The sequence below is a fragment of the Neophocaena asiaeorientalis genome, unplaced genomic scaffold, assembly GCF_003031525.2.
Source record: "Neophocaena asiaeorientalis asiaeorientalis breed wild unplaced genomic scaffold, Neophocaena_asiaeorientalis_V1.1 scaffold210, whole genome shotgun sequence".
NCBI classification, from domain to species: Eukaryota; Metazoa; Chordata; class Mammalia; order Artiodactyla; family Phocoenidae; genus Neophocaena; species Neophocaena asiaeorientalis.
In genome coordinates this window covers 1,155,735-1,173,964 of record NW_020172282.1, presented here as the reverse complement: position 1 = coordinate 1,173,964, position 18,230 = coordinate 1,155,735, and positions in this window count along the sequence as shown.

Genomic DNA, 18,230 nt, shown 5'->3' with positions numbered 1-18,230 from the left:
TTAGCAGTTTCAAATTGTCCCATATTTCTCCTATGATTGACTGAGACAAATTATGCCCTTGACAAAGAATGTTCTTGTCTTCAAGAGAATGTTGAAATGTAGCCCTGAGTATAAAAATCAGTCCATAAGCAAGGGGAAAAAAATCACTCATCAATGTGAATAAAATAAAATCATGGTTTTCAATAAGCTTTCAGGCTTCTTTCCCTAAAGAACAGAGATTCTGTCAACTAGACTTGCTTCCTACATCTCCCAACGCTTCACGTGCCTAAAAAGGATAAAGCATTGATGAATGCTGTAAACTCTAAGATGCTGTACAGATATAGGATATTATAATATGTTGTTGGGCACTAAAATAGTGCCTTTGATCACAACAATTTTACATTGTCTCTGTCCACATCCATCAGCGATACCCCTTTTGAAACATTTACCTCTCATAAAACAGTTCCCAAATAAATATTTTTATATAACACCAGTATCTTCCTAAGGCTATATTCTGAAAGCTTCAATCCCACATTTCCACAAATATCTAACATGGGAGATTAAAAAGGAGAGGTAGAGTTTATCAATTAATATTTTAAATTGTTTGCTCAAATCCTTTTCATTTTATCTGATTTATTTTTAACTCTGAGTCTTTGCTAAGCTGTAATAGTGCTCTAAGTATAAATCATAACCTCAAGAGATATGCTGCAGTGAACCACTTACAAATGTATCAGTAATACCATGTAAGATGGAGATGGATGTGTTCATTACCAAGATATGATAGCATTTATCAAGATGAGCAGTAAAGGTGGCATAAGAGGACAGCTTCACAGGGATCACTGCCTTGTGATGACTCTAGTGTCTAGTTACAGAGTAAATGTTGCAATAAAAATCAATGCCACCTGCAAAACAATGTGTGAGCTCTTAATGAGTAAATATTTGTGAGTTAGCTAAAAAGTATTGTTATTTCATAGATGAAGTTAAAGAGAGAGCTTAAATGACTGACCCAAGTCCTAATTTCTAGCTATGTCTGCTGGCAAAAAGTGCTGCCTCCATAAGATACTACAGAATGGCAGAGAGGATATATGCTTATTATATACTACATATTGTTGTATACATCATAAGCTATGTTTAATGTACATCAAAAGGAACAAAATGTTACCTTGGCTCATAAAAAGCCATTGTGGCATAGAGGTCTATGTTTATACCACACTGAAAAAAACTCATATACAAAGAAATAAGTTGGACATATATTTCTATATGCTGCTTAGAACACAGTAGAACAATTGTAGGAGAATCAATTGTATTCAGTATTTTTAATCACAGCACATTTTGACAGCAGCAGATATACTTAATTAATTTGTTGATTAGTAATTATCTCTTAAAGGATGAAGTCTGAGGCCAAGAGATGAAACCTGTTTAAGTTTTCTATGGCAGTTCCGTGGAGCTTCTAGGGACCAGTGGGATCATCACTGTCTCACCTTGGGATCCCTTGGGAGACAATTCAGTCAATTTTTGTTGACTTGAAAGCTAGTTTTGATTTATTGAAGACTATCTTGCCAATTGCATTTTCTTTTTGATTCTCCTATATCCTGTCCATGGGTTGGTCAACCAGTGTGAGAATAATAGGTAATTGATTCCTTGTGTCTTCTCAGAACCTTCTAGAAAGAAGTCTTTGATTCTTCAAAAGAAGTTTGCTCTTCTTCAGCTTTTCTAATTTTAAAATTGCTTAACTCTTGCTAAGTTGTAATTTATCCAACAAACAGTTTTGTGATGCCTTTTACTGGGCAGTCACCAAGTTAGGTGCCTGTGGTTGCCCAAATGGTCTTTGGTCTCAAGGGACTTACAGGATAGGGAAACATGGAGTGTGCATAGTGTGGCTTGAGGGGTATTAAAGGTATGAATAATATGTTAAGAGAACACTGGACAGTGAGGAAGAACATCAGAGAAGGGCTCACATTTGGGTTGAGTCTTGAAGGATGAAGAAGAGAGTACCAGGTAAGAATGCTTTGGGGTGAGACAGCGTGTGTGGGCAGAGTATTCCAGAGACGGAATGGGAAAGCAAAGATCTGATCAGAGATTGACCAGAGATAGGATCAAAGAATGATGAGAAGTTCCATGTGGCTGAAGGATAGGGTGTGTGGAAGGGTGACCTCAGTGGGATAGACTAGGAAGGGCCTAGCTGAGATGTCTGGATGTAATATACTGGCCAGTGGTCTCCTAAGTGGGGTAAGAACACACTAGGGTTGTGTGAGCTGATACACTAGAGTGTGGGAAGGAAGTGTGAAAACTGAAAACATGAGAAAGGACTTAGTAACGTATGGATTGACATTGGTGCCCTTGCATGTTTGTAATGTCAGACAGACAGAGGGACTTATCAGGTGCAAAGAATACTGAAGGAAGTGTTGGGATCCACAACATTGAAGGGGTGTCCCTATCCTCCTTCCTAACTCTGAAAACAACTGCAATTAATTAACATTTTATGTGTGCTTGGTTAAGTGGATCTATGTGTATTATCTCGGTTGACCAATCTAAGCCTCGTGGAATGTATAAATGACTTTAAAAGGTTGAAGATAGCATGAATAACGCAAGCATTAGTCAATTTTCACAAAAGTCCTTGCAAAATTGGTGGATGATTATGAAAAATGAGTATCATAATCTCATCCGATGATACACTTCCTCCGTTTGTATATGGGGCTCTTTGTAAAATGTATGCTGCAGCCCTGACAGCCATGAAAGTAAACATTGAAATAAACTGCACTTAGAACCAGATTTTAAGTTGCTTTATCACAAGGCAATAAATCTTTATAGAAATTACGAAGCATATTCAACCACGTTACTCTCACTAAATAACATTTTAATGATAGCAAAATATTTTATCTACCATTAACAAGTAGAATATAAAATAACGTATATTTTATCCTGCCCTTTAAAATTTCAAGTTTTATGATACGTTTTCGTATGTGTACAATATATTAATGCAGCGGTTGTGTATCTATATTATTTACAAATGAATATGTATATGTGAGATAAGAAATGTTTTACCTATAGTAATGGGTAGGCAGAAGGGAGCCAATAAAGGTATTAGAGCAAAGGTGCCTATGGTCAGGTTCGTTTTTAGGAAGATGACTTAGACAACAGTGTGGAATGGAGAATGAGAGACCAGTGTTCAGAAGATCCGCCAGAGGCTAGTATTGTGATCCAGAGGAAAGCTGATGATCAAGAAGAAAAATGATGATGGTGATGGAGAGGTCATTGAAGAATGTGGTCTTCAGTTAAAGTGTGTGTGTGTGTGTGTGTGTGTGTGTGTGAGAGAGAGAGAGAGAGAGAGAGAGAGAGAGAGAGGGATTCCCAGGTTTGTAGCTTGCTAGTCTGAGTGAATGGTGGAACTGTTACTTGAGATGAAGAAATGGGATATTGAACAAGATAAAGAGTTCGGTTTAGGATGTGTAAAGTCAGAGGTGCCCAAAGGATTCCCTGGAGATTGACTAATGGATGTTTTAAATATAATTCTGAAGCTCAGGAAAGCTTATACAGATTTTATATACCTTTAATTTCTCAATCTGTAGCCCTTGCTACAACTGCTGGTCCTAAAAATATTCCTCCACCTAGAGACAAATTAACACAACAGTTTAACATCTGTAATTATTTATAATGAAATGAAAATGATTAAGAATCAGCCTACCATTGCATAAGGGTAAGACATCATCACTAAACAGACAATCTTAGAATTTTAATTTGACCTTTAGGCTAGTTCTGCATTCTACTTAACCTCTTTAAATGTATATTGTCCTTTGGTGGATTTCCATGTTTACTCTTTTTACTATTTTGTTATTTCTCAAGTGTCATTGAGGCTATAGTTTATTGTAAGGTAGTCACTCTCTCTTACACCCATCTTGCTTTTGTGGGGGAAGGTGAGCTCCATGTCTCCTACTCCACCATCTTGATCCCCCCTTAGTCTGCACCACATTCTGTCTTTCCACACCTAAAACCCTGTTGTTCACATCAGCCAGTTCTTTTATTATACTGTAGAAATTGTGAATGTTTTCTGATTCTGCTGTACATATATCCCTTCTTCAGGAATCTCGAACATTGTGAAACTCTGGTGTGATGTCCTCCATCCTCTCCATGTTGTTTATTGACCAACCTGTCAAAGCATGTTTTTGCTCAGTTATAAGGATGCCTTTCATATAATGCCATTTGCCCCAGTTCCTTACCTTATAATGGGTTGGCTGAAAGGTTCATTTGTTTTTTCTCTGTAAGATGGCTCTAGTAGCACTTAGTTGGCTTTAACTTCATTAGAAACAATTTTGTTAGATTGTATTGTGACAGCTGTCATATCAGCGTGCATTTAAAAAAAGACTTATCAAAATAGGTGAATTTTTGTGTAGCCATTTTAATAGTGAAGACGGAAGAAAAAAGCAACATTTTCATCATATTATGTTTTATTATTTCAAGAAAGGTAAAAACGCAACTGAAACACAAAAAAGGTTTGTGCAGTGTTTGGAGAAGGTGCCGTGACTGATCGAACGTGTCCAGAGTGGTTTGCGAAGTTTCGTGCTGGAGATTTCTCGCTGGACAATTCTCCATGGTTGGGTAGACCAGTTGAAGTTGATAGTGATCAAATCAAGACATTAACTGAGAACGATCAATGTTATACCACGTGGGAGATAGACGACATACTCAAAATATCCAAATCAAGTGCTGAAAATCATTTGCACAAGCTTGGTTTTGTGAATTGCTTTGATGTCTGGGTTCCACATAAGTTAAGCGAAAAAAACCTTCTTGACCGTATTTCCGCATGTGATTCCCTACTTAAATGCAATGAAAATGTTCCGTTTTTAAAACAAATTGTGACGGGCAATGAAAAGTGCATACTGTACAATAATGTGGAATAAAAGAGATTGTGGGGCAAGCGAAATGAACTACCACCAATCACACCGAAGGCCGTTCTTTAGAACCAAAAAGGTGATGTTGTGTATATGGTGGGATTGGAAGGGAGTCCTCTATGATGAGCTCCTTCTGGAAAACCAAACGATTAATTCCAACAAGTACTTCTCTCAATTAGACCAACTGAAAACAGCACTCGATGAAAAGCGTCCGGAATTAGTCAACAGAAAATGCATAATCTTCCATCAGGATAACTCAAGATTGCATCTTTCTTTTTTTTTTTTGCGATACGCGGGCCTCTCACCGCTGTGGCCTCTCCCGTTGCAGAGCACAGGCTCAGGACGCGCAGGCTCAGCGGCCATGGCTCCCGGGCCCATCCGCTCTGCGGCATGTGGGATCTTCCTGGACCGGGGCACGAACCCGCGTCCCCTGTATCGGCAGGCGGACTCTCAACCACTGCGCCACCAGGGAAGCCCAAGACCAAGTGTTTCTTTGATGACCAGGCACAAACTGCCACAGCTTGGCTGGGAAGTTCTGATTCATCCGCCGTATTCACCAGACACTGCACCTTCGGATTTCCATTTATTTCGGTCTTTGCAGAATTCTCTTAATGGAAAAAAATTTCATTCCCTGGAAGACTGTAAAAGGCACCTGGAATAGTTCTTTGCTCAAAAAGATAGAAAGTTTTGGGAAGATGGAATTATGAAGTTGCCTGAAAAATGGCAGAAGGTAGTGGAACAAAAGGGTGAGTACATTGTTCAATAAAGTTCTTGGTGAAAATGAAAAATGTCTTTTATTTTTACTTAAAAACCGAAGGCACTTTTTGGCCAACCCAATACTTACTAAGAATCTGTGGATAATTTAGCAGTTTAATTTTCAGGTTTCATACAATTCTATTTTTAACCTCATAAATAAGATGCTATAAGTAAATAATGCCAAATAAGCATTTATTTAAAATTTGAAATTTCTTATATCGTGGTTTTGTGGCATTTTTATTATTTAACATCTCAAGCACTTATGCACCGTCATCGTCATTAAATTGGAATTTAATTCAGGGGCACATCTCTCTCCACTAGAGCGTAAGCCCCATGAGGGCAAGAATTTTTGTCTGTTTTGCTTACTGTTCTGTGTCCAGTGTGCTGAACTGTGCCTGGGACATGATAGATGATAACTAAATATTTCTGAATGATTGAATGAATATATAAATAAATAAAGGAACAGAGTAGACTGATAAATTTGTGTTGATTTGAATTATTTCCCTTCGTTAAAAAAAATCTAAATCTTCTTTATCATATTGTATTATTTATCTATAATTTAGCCACTCCACTAATGTTTTTTAAAACTCAGTTTAGCATAAGTTTATTGTGAGGTCATTCCTTTCACACGTACAACAACTTTAATCTTTCAGCACCTGGGAGTTTTTTCAGTCTTCTTTCAGCTTACAGATATTCTAAAGACCTGAAATACATTTTACATGAGTTTCCCAGTGATATTTAGGTAGGACGGTTAAATATAGTCTTAAAAATAAAACCCAGCATTCAAAAGCAGAGTTATCTCTAAAATATGACAAATAAGTAAATAACTAAAAAGGAAACTCATAAAATATATTAAAATACTAGAACAGGAGACCTAGAAATCCGTTTCTTGAAGAAACGCTATAATCATACGCTACATTTCAATGTCTTGCTAAAACTGCATTTCACCACAGCAGCAAATGAATTGTCATTAGTCTCACCATTTCACAAAATGGTTTTTTCCCTCCATCTAAAGTCTGAGAAGAGTAATTGGGAAAAAAATGCCACTTAACTGTTTCAGAGAAATCCAGCTGCTGGGAGCTGTGTGTTGTCTCTGGGGACTTGCATCAGGCCCTCTGTCAATGAAGGTAATGGATGGAGAGTGAAATCTGCAGTGGCAGGGGTGTCAGGTCCAGAAACCCCCCAGGCAATTGTGCTTCGGAGAAATGCTGGTGTGGTCTGCCAGGCGGCCATATGTTTCTTTGTTCTTCAAGAATGTCCATTCTGTTCACCACTCATGAGCACATTCAGTTTTCTCTCATAATTAGGAGTGTGAATCAGTAAATACAGGATACAGAATGTGTTCCTACTGAGATTCCACACAGGCCCATTCATAACTCGTCCTCCTCCTTTTATTTTCCTTGTTGTTGTTGTTTTCATTCTTTTGAGGATCTTGCAAGAGTAAACACATTTTTGGACAAGTCACAAACATTACTATGTTACTTGAAAACAAATGTGTGCCCTTAAAGTGATGATGACTTAGGAGCAGGGACCAGAAGTCTGCGTCACTGCCCCAAAGACCTTCACGGTAGGTGCAGATCTTCGTGGTTATCTCCAGAAGAGTGATATTTTTTTGATGCCAGGTCAGATCATTCTGGCTAAACCCTGCATTGGCAACACACTCTTTATTCATAATAAGCTCTAGCCAGCCCCAAGTGCAACACTTTTCTCCGACATATAAAAAGCTGTACATATTTAATTTATACAGGTTGATGAGTCAGGAGATGAGTGTATACCTGCCAAGTGCAACCCTTTTGGTCCCGACCTCTGGAGGCCTCAGATTCCAGAAGTGGCTCCTAACTGGCTTTTCACATCAGGAGAGAGGGCTGTGTATTTAGAGAATAAAATGAAATCATCCAAAAGCCCAGAAACAGTCAAACAGTTAAATGGATTATAGTTCAGTTATATAATGGATTATTTGGTAACTGCTAAAAACAAAATCACGTTAAAATATTTAAGGGCGGGCTTCCCTGGTGGCGCAGTGGTTGAGAGTCCGCCTGCCGATGCAGGGGACACGGGTTCGTGCCCCGGTGTGGGAGGATCCCACATGCCGCGGAGCGGCTGGGCCCGTGAGCCATGGCCACTGAGCCTGCGCGTCCGGAGCCTGTTGCTCCGCAACGGGAGAGGCCACAACAGTGAGAGGCCCGCGTACCGCAAAAAAAAAAAAAAAAATTTAAGGGCATGGAAAAATGATCACCTTAACAAATAAAGGGACAAAACCAAAATTCAAAAGTTCTGAATCTTGCATATCCAGTATGATGTCATTTGAGTAAAATGTTTCCATATGTTTTTATGCATAGAAAAGTAAATAAATAAAGTTGGAGAAAATATTTTAAAATGGTATTCCTGGGGGGTGGGGTGGGGAGAGTGAGAGAATGAGAGAGATTAAGGAATTGGCTCCCACAATTGTAGGATGATTGAGGGGGCTGGCAAGTCCGAAATCTGTAGGGCAGGCCAGGAGGCTGAAGACGCAGATAAGCGTTGATGTTGCATTCTTGAGGAGAATTCCTTATTCTGTGGAAAAGTTCAGTCATTTTTGAGGCCCACCCACATTATGGAGGGTAATCTAATTACATCTTAAAAATACCCTCACAGCAACATCTAGACTAGTGTTTGGCCAAGCAACTGGGCACCAGAGCCTAGCCAAGTTGACGCATAAAATTAACCATCACAGATTTCAAGCAATTCCCCCTTCCCCATTGTTTTTTGTTTTTTTTGGTTTTTTTCTAGCGATAGGCAGATTTTCTGGTTGGGTATTACTCCCTTCCCCATGCAGTCCCTGTACTTTTCATGTACATTTGCATTTTCTAAGCAGCAGTTACAGCTCAGGTGAGGTGAGATGACGGAGATGATCTTAACAGTACAGGTGAATTTCAGAATTCTTGCTTGGAGTGCCAGGATAGAAGCCCTACCTTCAGTGTGGAGTGGGGTGCAGATGGGACACCTGGAACCCATACCATGAAAGAAGTTTGTCTCAGGAAGGCTGACACCATGGAAGGCAGATCAGAGAGTGGAAAGAAACTTCTTCTGAGATAGCCTTCAGGCCCTGAATTAAACCAACCCTAACCTCTGTCCTTCCAATGGATTTCCAGTTACGCAAACTCTTATTGAATCTAGTTTTTCTGTTGCTTGCAACCATGTTTCTGCTAATACACAGTCTTTGGCAATTTTTCAAGAAATATGGATTCCTTTTATAATAAGACAGTAATTATTATGTTCATTGATTCTCAGACATAATTTTTTTTCATTTTAAAATCTCTGGAATTGGGATGTGTCATGACATGTCATAGTTTAGTAGAACTTCCTTTTGTAGTGTATATTAAAAAAATGGTGTATCTTATATTCAATAATAATTTAGACTTGATGAAAAAATATGATGTTTTACATTTGATAAAAGTTATTTTTAAGAAACATGGAATGTAAATTCTCAGGACACTTGGAAGGATATGGCTCATACTCCTAGGACTATACGGTGAGCTGGATGTCCCTGTAGTTTTGGAATAGTTCAAGAAGAAATTTAAAAACCTAGGAGTTGGTTTTGCTGTACTGCTTAAAACTGATATAAACTAGACTGATACAGAACACTTAGTTCCACATATTGGAAATGGGAGCAAATCTTTTCCTTTCAGAGGATCTGTAGATCACTGCTTGGAATGGCCTAGCAATAGATGACTTTTCAATGTCTATTTTTCTTTTTCTTGGACGCTATCATTTTTTATTACTTTAGTTTCAAGTGGTTTCAAAATCTACCCCACCAATTTTACTATTTCAGGCTCTTCCACTCATGAGTATTAATAATAATAACATCATACATTTTCTCCTCTATGTAGTATTTTTTAAAAACTTTGAAACATAATTTTGGATCTATTATGTGATATGAATCCCATAATATTTATGTGAGTTAGGCAGGTTATTATGATCCTTTTAGTGTTCAAGAGACCTACGTGCTGTCATGGAGTAGTTAGTAGTAGAGGTGGACTTCCACTGGACTAGAAAGAAAGGGCTGAAATGAAATGAAGTTTTATTGCATGAAGTTATGATCTGTGTCATTAGCAAAGACAGAATACAATTTTAGAGTTTTTGAACCCTGGTTCAAGGTTATGGTCATCAATTCATGACCATCTTTCTGTTCACATATATATTCCTGTCACTAAAAGTGGTCATTGGTGACCTGAGGTCATTGTGATTCACTGGTTTTTAAAAAGCCCTATTTATTTTGCGCTCACATAATGCTGTAAATAATTCAGCAATGCACTATCCTGGGAACTAAGGTCTGAAGCACTATTATAATTTATTAGACTGATTTGAATTTTAAAAATGATTTGGAATGTGTCTTACATTTACATTTTTCTAAAAGGGATCCAGCAGAAGTTAAAGATAGGAGAATGATCATAACTTAGAAATTAGGAAATAGTTAGAATGAATTCAGGGAAAAACCCCAGGTAACTACATTTTTTACTTCCAGTTGTTTTTATAAAACTCTGCTTTTATAAAACTTTACTTCCAGTTGCTTTTATAAAACTGTGAATGACAGTCCCATCTCACTCAGCTACACTTACTATCTTTTGTTTAAATTATTTTTTCCCACATCCTCCTCTTCACTAGGCAATGCATTTCTGGAAGGCAGAGACTGAATCTTACTTTTCTCTCAGGTATATTCTTTCTAGCATACTGCCTAGTGCTTCAAGACATGTTAGCTGGATGGCTGTGCAAGGAAAGATAAGGGGTAGTCTTTATTTTCTTGGTGAAGTTAGTGGTTTCATCTGCTGAGAGTTGAGTAGGATCAGACTTGGGAGCTTGAAAGCATGAAAGCAAAATTTCTAAGTTTTAGTCACAGGATTTCCAAGCAACACGGAGATTCCAGATGAGGTTGGCAGCCACAGGATTTGGGCTTGGATTTGGGCTTGGATTTGGGGCGGGGCAGATTGGGAATTCTCAACTGCCTACTGCTTACATTTTATATAAGAGTGGCAGTGAATCAGACAGATGGAATATTTGGGTCTTTTAGCCTCACCTTCTGACTGATTTATGGCAGTGAACAGTAACCAACACTTTTAAAAGTTTAAGTATTTTACTTATCTTTTTTTGAGAAGCCCATTACGTAAAGCAAATACAACCATTACTATTCAGAACTCCCTAGAAAAACAGGGCAATGCAGTGCTTTGTTTTATTTCCCTGGACAATGCCCTGTAACCTTCTAGGAAATTCACTGAAATAAAGATTCCTTCTAATAAGGAAAGAAAATGTTTTAGCTAAGTCATTAAAGTAAAACAAAGAAAACAAATTAAAAAATCCCCACATACACCCCAAATCCTGAACATAAAACAGTTTTATTTATTTAAAGGAATTGATACTTTCCCCTCATATAATTGTAAAAATTCAGTTAATCAGGATAACAGACATAGACAATGACAATATTCTGATCATTTTAAGGAGGGGGAAAAGAAGTAAAGGAGATACAAAGTTCCCATGTGATTTAACTTGTGGATGGTTGAGGTGTAGAGAATGTCATTAGCATGGCTGTTTATAGGGTTGATCACAGTTGCAGAGTGCAATTGGAGGTCCTTTTACTATCTCTGAGACTGTGACCTGGAGAGGAAGACTATGAAAATAATTCCAAAAAGAATCAGGCAGTAGATAGAGGAAATTCAGACAAGAGGGTGAGAGGGTTGAAAATGCAAATCATTGAGAACTTGTAATTCAGGGAACTTGGGGCTCTAGACTGCTCCCTTTTAAGATACAAAATCCATAGTGGTTATAAACATGGTTTCACGGCATCCCACTCTTGAAAGGGTGAGTCTTTTGGTTGTCTTTGAGAGCAGGACAATTTATACTTGCTTTGATTTGTAAAACTTAATATTTGATTTATGAAAGTTGCAAATTCAAACCCCAGTTTTTCCTTCATTTTAAAATTTGAACTTATAAATACAATTATTCTGCTTATAAATCTAGTCTATTTAAAAAAATAATTTTAAGGAGTATACATAAACTTAATATATTTAATTTTTTAAAATCAGTTAAATTATCAGAACAAACACCTTCCCAGGCATTTAAATTATTCTTAAAATCTATTAAATTATATTTATAAACATGAGGATTCTAAACATATTACTTATTCTGAATGTTACAACATTACTTATAAGTCAATAATTCTTTTATATATTTCTATTTAAAATCACAAGTCTGAATGAATTACCTAACTGCACGTTTAAAATAGGAATCACAAGATTCATTTGACTGATCCTTTATTTTCCATTATTACACTCAATGCCAATTACACATATGTTTTTTCTAATATTTAGCACAAGCATATTATATACTGAATTTACCTTTTCACCTTCATCCCTTAATCTAAAAGTTTTTCCTGGGTGGGGTGTGGTGGGTGGGGAACAAAGAGAAAAATTTCAAGCCAGTAAATTGAGGTTACCCTACTAAGACTTTCTTAGATGGACAAGGTTGCATATCTGATGTAATTTTGTTGGGATCATAGGATGTTTGTTGTCCTGAGACACTGCCAAGGCCTTGGGGCAGCGTGAGCCCTGTGTATAGTGGCTTTAACAGGTCCTGACAAGAGTAGTGTCTCAGCCCACTCAAGTCCCAATTCAGTTTATACAAAATCCAATTCTTCCTCCTTGCAGTTGCTTTACCAATTAATAGGAGTCAACTAACCTCTTTATCCCTTGAGTCTATTCTGAATTTGTCTCATATTTTTCTAACCTGAAAGGGCCCAAACTTTTATAAATATTTAAATAATATGTGATTGGATTCTGCATATTCCTCATGGCTTTGCCTGGTTCTTTAGGTGCAACACTGAAGTCATTAATGATGGATAAGACCATTTGATTTAATCTGGATGTCCCCCAAAGCAGACCCTGAGACTAGGACTGGAGATTAAGTAGGATGTAAAGCAAACTGGGAAGGGAGACAGAGGATGAAGTCAACTATTAAGAAGTGTATCATCAATCCAGTTATCACTGTGGGCTACTGGAGTTTAATGCCAATGAGGAAACTCTGGGAACCAGTGTAGAACATGCATCTCAGAGTCATCTATTCTAAGGGTGAGGGAGCTGGGGTATTTATACGCCAGTACCTGTTGCTAATGGGTTGAATGCTGTTCCTGGAGGTCATTAATTCCCAGCACTTTAAGTGTACTGCACACAAGGGCAAAATGGCTTCAGTGGCCAAGAATGCTCTCAGGCAAAGGAGTACAGGAGCTGAGTTGGTAGGAGCATGAGTCTGCCTGTCTTTTTCTTCCTTCAGAGCTTCAATGGCACTTACAACAACAAGCCGATTTCATCATTCTTAATCACTGTTACCCTCAAATCTTCTAAATGCTGGAGCTACTGCATCATCCAATACATCCTCTTCCATCTGTATCGTGCCCCAGTTCATTCTTGCTGAGTGGCTTATTAATTGGGTTGCCACAGCATGTCTGGGATTGTTACCACTCCATTTGCCACCAGAAATGGACCCCTCATTGTCTTTTGGCTGGTAAGTCATTCAGTTCTAGAGTCCCAGACTGAGGATCAGCTTCTCAGGACCTCTTATCTCACTAACTGTCTTAATTTAAGCTTTCACAGAAGTAGACTATTAGAAAAAGATTGAGCGCAAAAAGTTTATTTGGGAGGTGAAGCAAACCTCAGTAGGACAATTGGGCAGTAAGACAGGGAGGGATGACAGCCAATAAAAAGGTACATTGTCCGGCCAGGTACCACTGTGGGCTACTGGGTGCAATCCCACCGGGCAGGGGTGGGGGGGTGTCCTTTGGGAGATTATGTAGAACACACACCTCCGTGTTATCTGCTCCCCTCCAGTGTAAGGGATCTGGAGTATTTATTTACTAATTCCCCTCCACATTAGTGGAGAGCTCCTGTAGAGGGAGGCTAATTCCCTGGCATTTTTGACCTGCTGCATAGTGGCTAGAAAATGCCCTTAGGGAAAGGAACACATGTGCTAGACACATGCACAAAGCAGTAAGGTTGAGGGATATTAATGGGGTACTCACTAGCATCCCTTACGCTATTTTTTCCCACTTAAGATATTTGCTCTAATTTAATGTTAGGTAGTTATATAAAATAAGAATAGTTAAAGATCAAAAAAACTAATTAAAATTTCCAAACCTTTTAAAATAACTATGAGGCATTTTCAGAGTGCTGGATAGTAACTGTGAATTTGCAGGAGAGGGCAGATTTGCTAAGCTGAGTTATTTAAGCTAGGTTATTTATTTTTACTTCTACTAATAAGACTCCCAGATGTAGCTGTAAAGGAATAGAATAAACATGTTTCTTGGATCACTAGAGAAAGGAAAGAATATGAGTCACGTGTATATAGACAGATGGTGATTTGTTCTGAGAGGAATTAGCACTGCTGGGCATTAATACACTTATTTTAGAATAAGTAAATGAAGTAGCACTGAGGGTTAAGACCCTTCTGGTACCATGTGATTGTAACAATGGAAATAGGAAAGTTTTATTTTAATATTTAGCATTATTGAATTAAGTTTTTTTTTAAGGAACATGTTTGGTAGAGATTAAAGGAAATTATTACTGATAATACATGAGCCAGGGCTGGTCTTGTGTTAAGGTGATGACCATAATGAAACTTCTGGTTATCTAAAATTTTGTAAACACCTGGTTATTTAAAATTTTGTAAACACCGAAGTCGAAAGTGAGGAACATAATATCAGTTGTCAATAAAACTTTTTAAAACAAAATTTTTTGTCCGAGCCACTTGCTAATTACATACATATTCTGAAGATATCATAAGGAAGTGTAATTAATTGCAGTTAGGTATTTGGATAAAGTAATAGCCATAACAATACAAATAATTTTTCTGTGTGTAGGAAAAGCAGAACTGGTTCTTCTGATTTCCAAAATCACTTAGCAATTTTCACTATTACATGTCAAGCATTAGGTTTTTAATTTACTGAAATCTATAACGTCATTTGGCATCTATTGTGTGCAAAGCATTCTTCTGGGCACTATGGATAATACAAAGTCAAGTTCCATAGTTGCTGCCTACAGCATGCTTATGGACCAATATGAGATAAAACTCAACTCAGTTAGTTATAAAATGATGGGGATCCTTCAGACCTTTGTAGAGAGAAGAGGCGTCATTTGACTTCAACGATGGGGCTAGTGACTCTACCATAAAACTAGGTCCTGAATGAAACTATTGGCTGCTGAAAGAAATTATAGGCCACACATGGTTATAAGAGTGAATGGTAACCCCTGAGAAGAGTTTCTGAGTGGTCCCGTACAATGTGAAGGCTGCTAGAAAGATTCATCCCAAATGGAATCCTGTTAGGCAGGCACTGATCCCATTTGGAAGAAAGCTGGTCTCCTCTTCACAGCTTCTCTACGTGGCTGCAGGTATGGGGTGGAGATCCCTACGAACACTCAATACACTGAGTATATTTCGGCAAAATAAATTCTAGGAAAGGAGTTGAGTTTCTGCTAGATCCTTGGTCTGCATGATCCAATTTATATGAGCCATTAGCTGTGATTACAGTTGATTGTCCTGGCCTAGTTGCCTAGTAGTCAGTAAATAGAGCTGCTTCATTATCCACTTTGCGGAATCACTGGAGAGTCAGTAGTCCTGTCCAGCTCTGTGTGCCATGGTATTAAGTAGGCGGGCAGCCAGCCTGGAGGAACTTCTCTGCACTGTCACCACAGCCTCCCTAAACCCTCTCCTGAACGGAAGCCGGATCTGAGGCTTACCCGCTCTGTCATCCTCCATAGAACTGCTTAGAAAGTGGGGAGCAAATGAGTCCTGTGTAATATGCTTTCAAAAGAGCAATAAACAAAGTTCAACCTGATCTGGCAGAAAAGCTAACATTTCTTTCAGTTACCTTGCTTGGTGTGAATTTTTTTTAAGGCAGAAACAAAACCCAGACCATAATCTGTATTTGTGCCTTGACTAACTGTTAGAAGAAAATGGGTCTATCATTACATTCAGGGCAGGAGAGAGACAAACGGTTTGATGAGTCTGTTATTCAGAGTAGAATAAATTGGTTGGAGTGAAAAAAAGTACCTACTGTAGGACAACACAACAGTCACTGATAAAGAGAATCAATAAGTATTTATATTTTAAAAGTAATTTGTCTTAAGCTTTTTTTTTAAGGAAAACCTTTTTATTTAAACATGAGGCTCTACAAGCTCAATACCACATTTTTAGATTGGAAAGAGATCTGATTTGCAAGGTAACCTGATAGACATTCTTTAATATGCTGTATTTTCCTTCCAGACAGTAGTAGCAGCCCCTGGACTTATTCATCCAAACCCCAAACTTTGAAGAGTAGTGAATTCACTTAAGGAAAATAAAAGGCTTTGTCCATACATCTTTCAATAATCTCCAGAGTTGGTCTGCTTGAGTGGCTGGTAGCTCTGCGGTAATGTTCTTGAGGTCAGTTGAGATCATAGTTAATCTTCCTTGAAGAAATGAAAGATCATTTTATAAAACCAGCCCATGTTTTGGAACAGCTAGTTATTTTTGCTTAAGAGAAGGTGGCAATGAAGAAATTCTACAAGGTATGAGGAAAAGCACAACGTGACGATATGCTGCTGTCTTTTCATATTGTGTGCGTATTTCAGTGCATCCATCATTTGGAATGTGGTCTTCTCCAGGTCAAAAATCAAAAGCTTTAAATATGTGTGACTCAGCATCTTACATACTCATGGCTTTTAATGTTGATTTAAATTAAACACTTATACAATATAAGGCATGTATGACAGACTTTCTTGTATATAAAGCATTATACTAATTAAAGGTCATAGCCACATCATTCTGTACTTTAGGAATTTAGATAATGATTCTCCTCTCATTTCTTTTGTCTGCTACCAATTTTAATGTAGTCCAGTGATAAATGTTTAAGAATATGTGCTTGCAGTGTTCTGATAAAAATGACTATCAAATGTGAATACACTCCACACATCCTTCATATTCCATCACTCATTATTGGAGGAAAAAATGTGAATAGTTTATTGGTAAAAAGTTCGAATTAATCTGCTGACAACTTAAATCATGCTTAATGGTTCCTAAGGATGTGGGGCTTTGGGGAAAAAAAGGCACGCTCTTTGTTAATAAGAAGAGTGAATCCCTGAAGGACCAAGAAAATAATTTCACCTCCTACAGAAAAAGTCAGCACACAATTATCAAATCTGTTTCCTCGCAGTGTAATTATCTCAGGTAAACATTTCTTCTTTCATTACATTTATAACCGTTTGGTAACTCTAAATGTACCAGTTTTATGTGGATTCATCCACAGATATGTAATAAAGTAATATAGTTTGTTTAAAATTCTCTGTTAGGGCACCTTCAAGATGGAGGAGGAGTAAGATATGGAGATCATCTTCCTCTCCACAAATACATCAGATATACATCTACATGTGGAACAACTCCTACAGAACACCTACTGAACGCTGGCAGAAGACCTCAGGCTTCCCAAAATACGCCCTCAGGCAACCTACACGCAGAGGCAGGGCCAAATCCAAAGCTGAACCCCAGGGGCTGTGCGAACAAAGAAGAGAAAGGGAAATTTCTCCCATCACCCTCAGGAGCAGCAGATTAAATCTCCATAATCAACTTAATGTACCCTGAATCTGTGGAATACCTGAACAGACAATGAATCATCCCAAAATTGAGGTGGTGGACTTTGGGAGCAACTGTAGAATTGGGTTTGCTTTCTGCATCTAATTTGTTTCTGGTTTTATGTTTATCTTAGTTTAGTATTTAGAGCTTATTATCATTGGTAGATTTGTTTATTGATTTGGTTGCTCTCTTCCTTTGTTTATCTTTATATATATACATATTTTCCTTTTTCTCTTTTTGTGAGTGTGTATGTATATGCTTCTTTGTGTGATTTTGTCTGTATAGCTTTGCTTTTGCCATTTGCCTAGGGTTCAGTCTGTCCACTTTTTTTCTTTTTGTATAGTATTTAGTGCTTGTTATCATTGGTGGTTTTGTTTTTTGGTTCAGTTGCTCTCTTCTTTCTTTTGCTCTTTTTAAAATAACTTTTTAATTTTTTATTCTTAGTAATTTTTTCTATTTTAATAACTTTATTTTATTTATATTTCTTCCTTCCTTCCTTCCTTTCCTTCCTTCCTTCCTTCCTTCCTTCCTTCTTCCTTCCTTCCTTCCTTCCTTCTTTCTTTCTTTCTTTCTTTCTTTCTTCCTTTCTTTCTTCTTTCTTTCCTCCCTTTTCTTCTGAGCCGTGTGGCTGACATGGTCTCAGTGCTCTGGCCGGGTGTCAGGTCTGAGCCTCTGAGGTGGGAGAGCTGAGTTCAGGACATTGGTCCACCAGAGACCTCCCAGTGAAAGACAAGATCCAGCCTCATCCACCAGAACACAGGCACCAGTCCCCTCCACCAGGAAGCCTACACAACCCACTGAACCAACCTTAGCTACTGGGAGCAGACACAAAATACAACGGGAACTACAAACCTGCAGCCTGCAAAACAGAGACACCAAATACAGTAAGTTAAGCAAAATGAGAAGACAGAGAAATATACAGCAGATGAAGGAGCAAGGTAAAAACCCACCCAACCAAACAAATGAAGAGGAAATAGG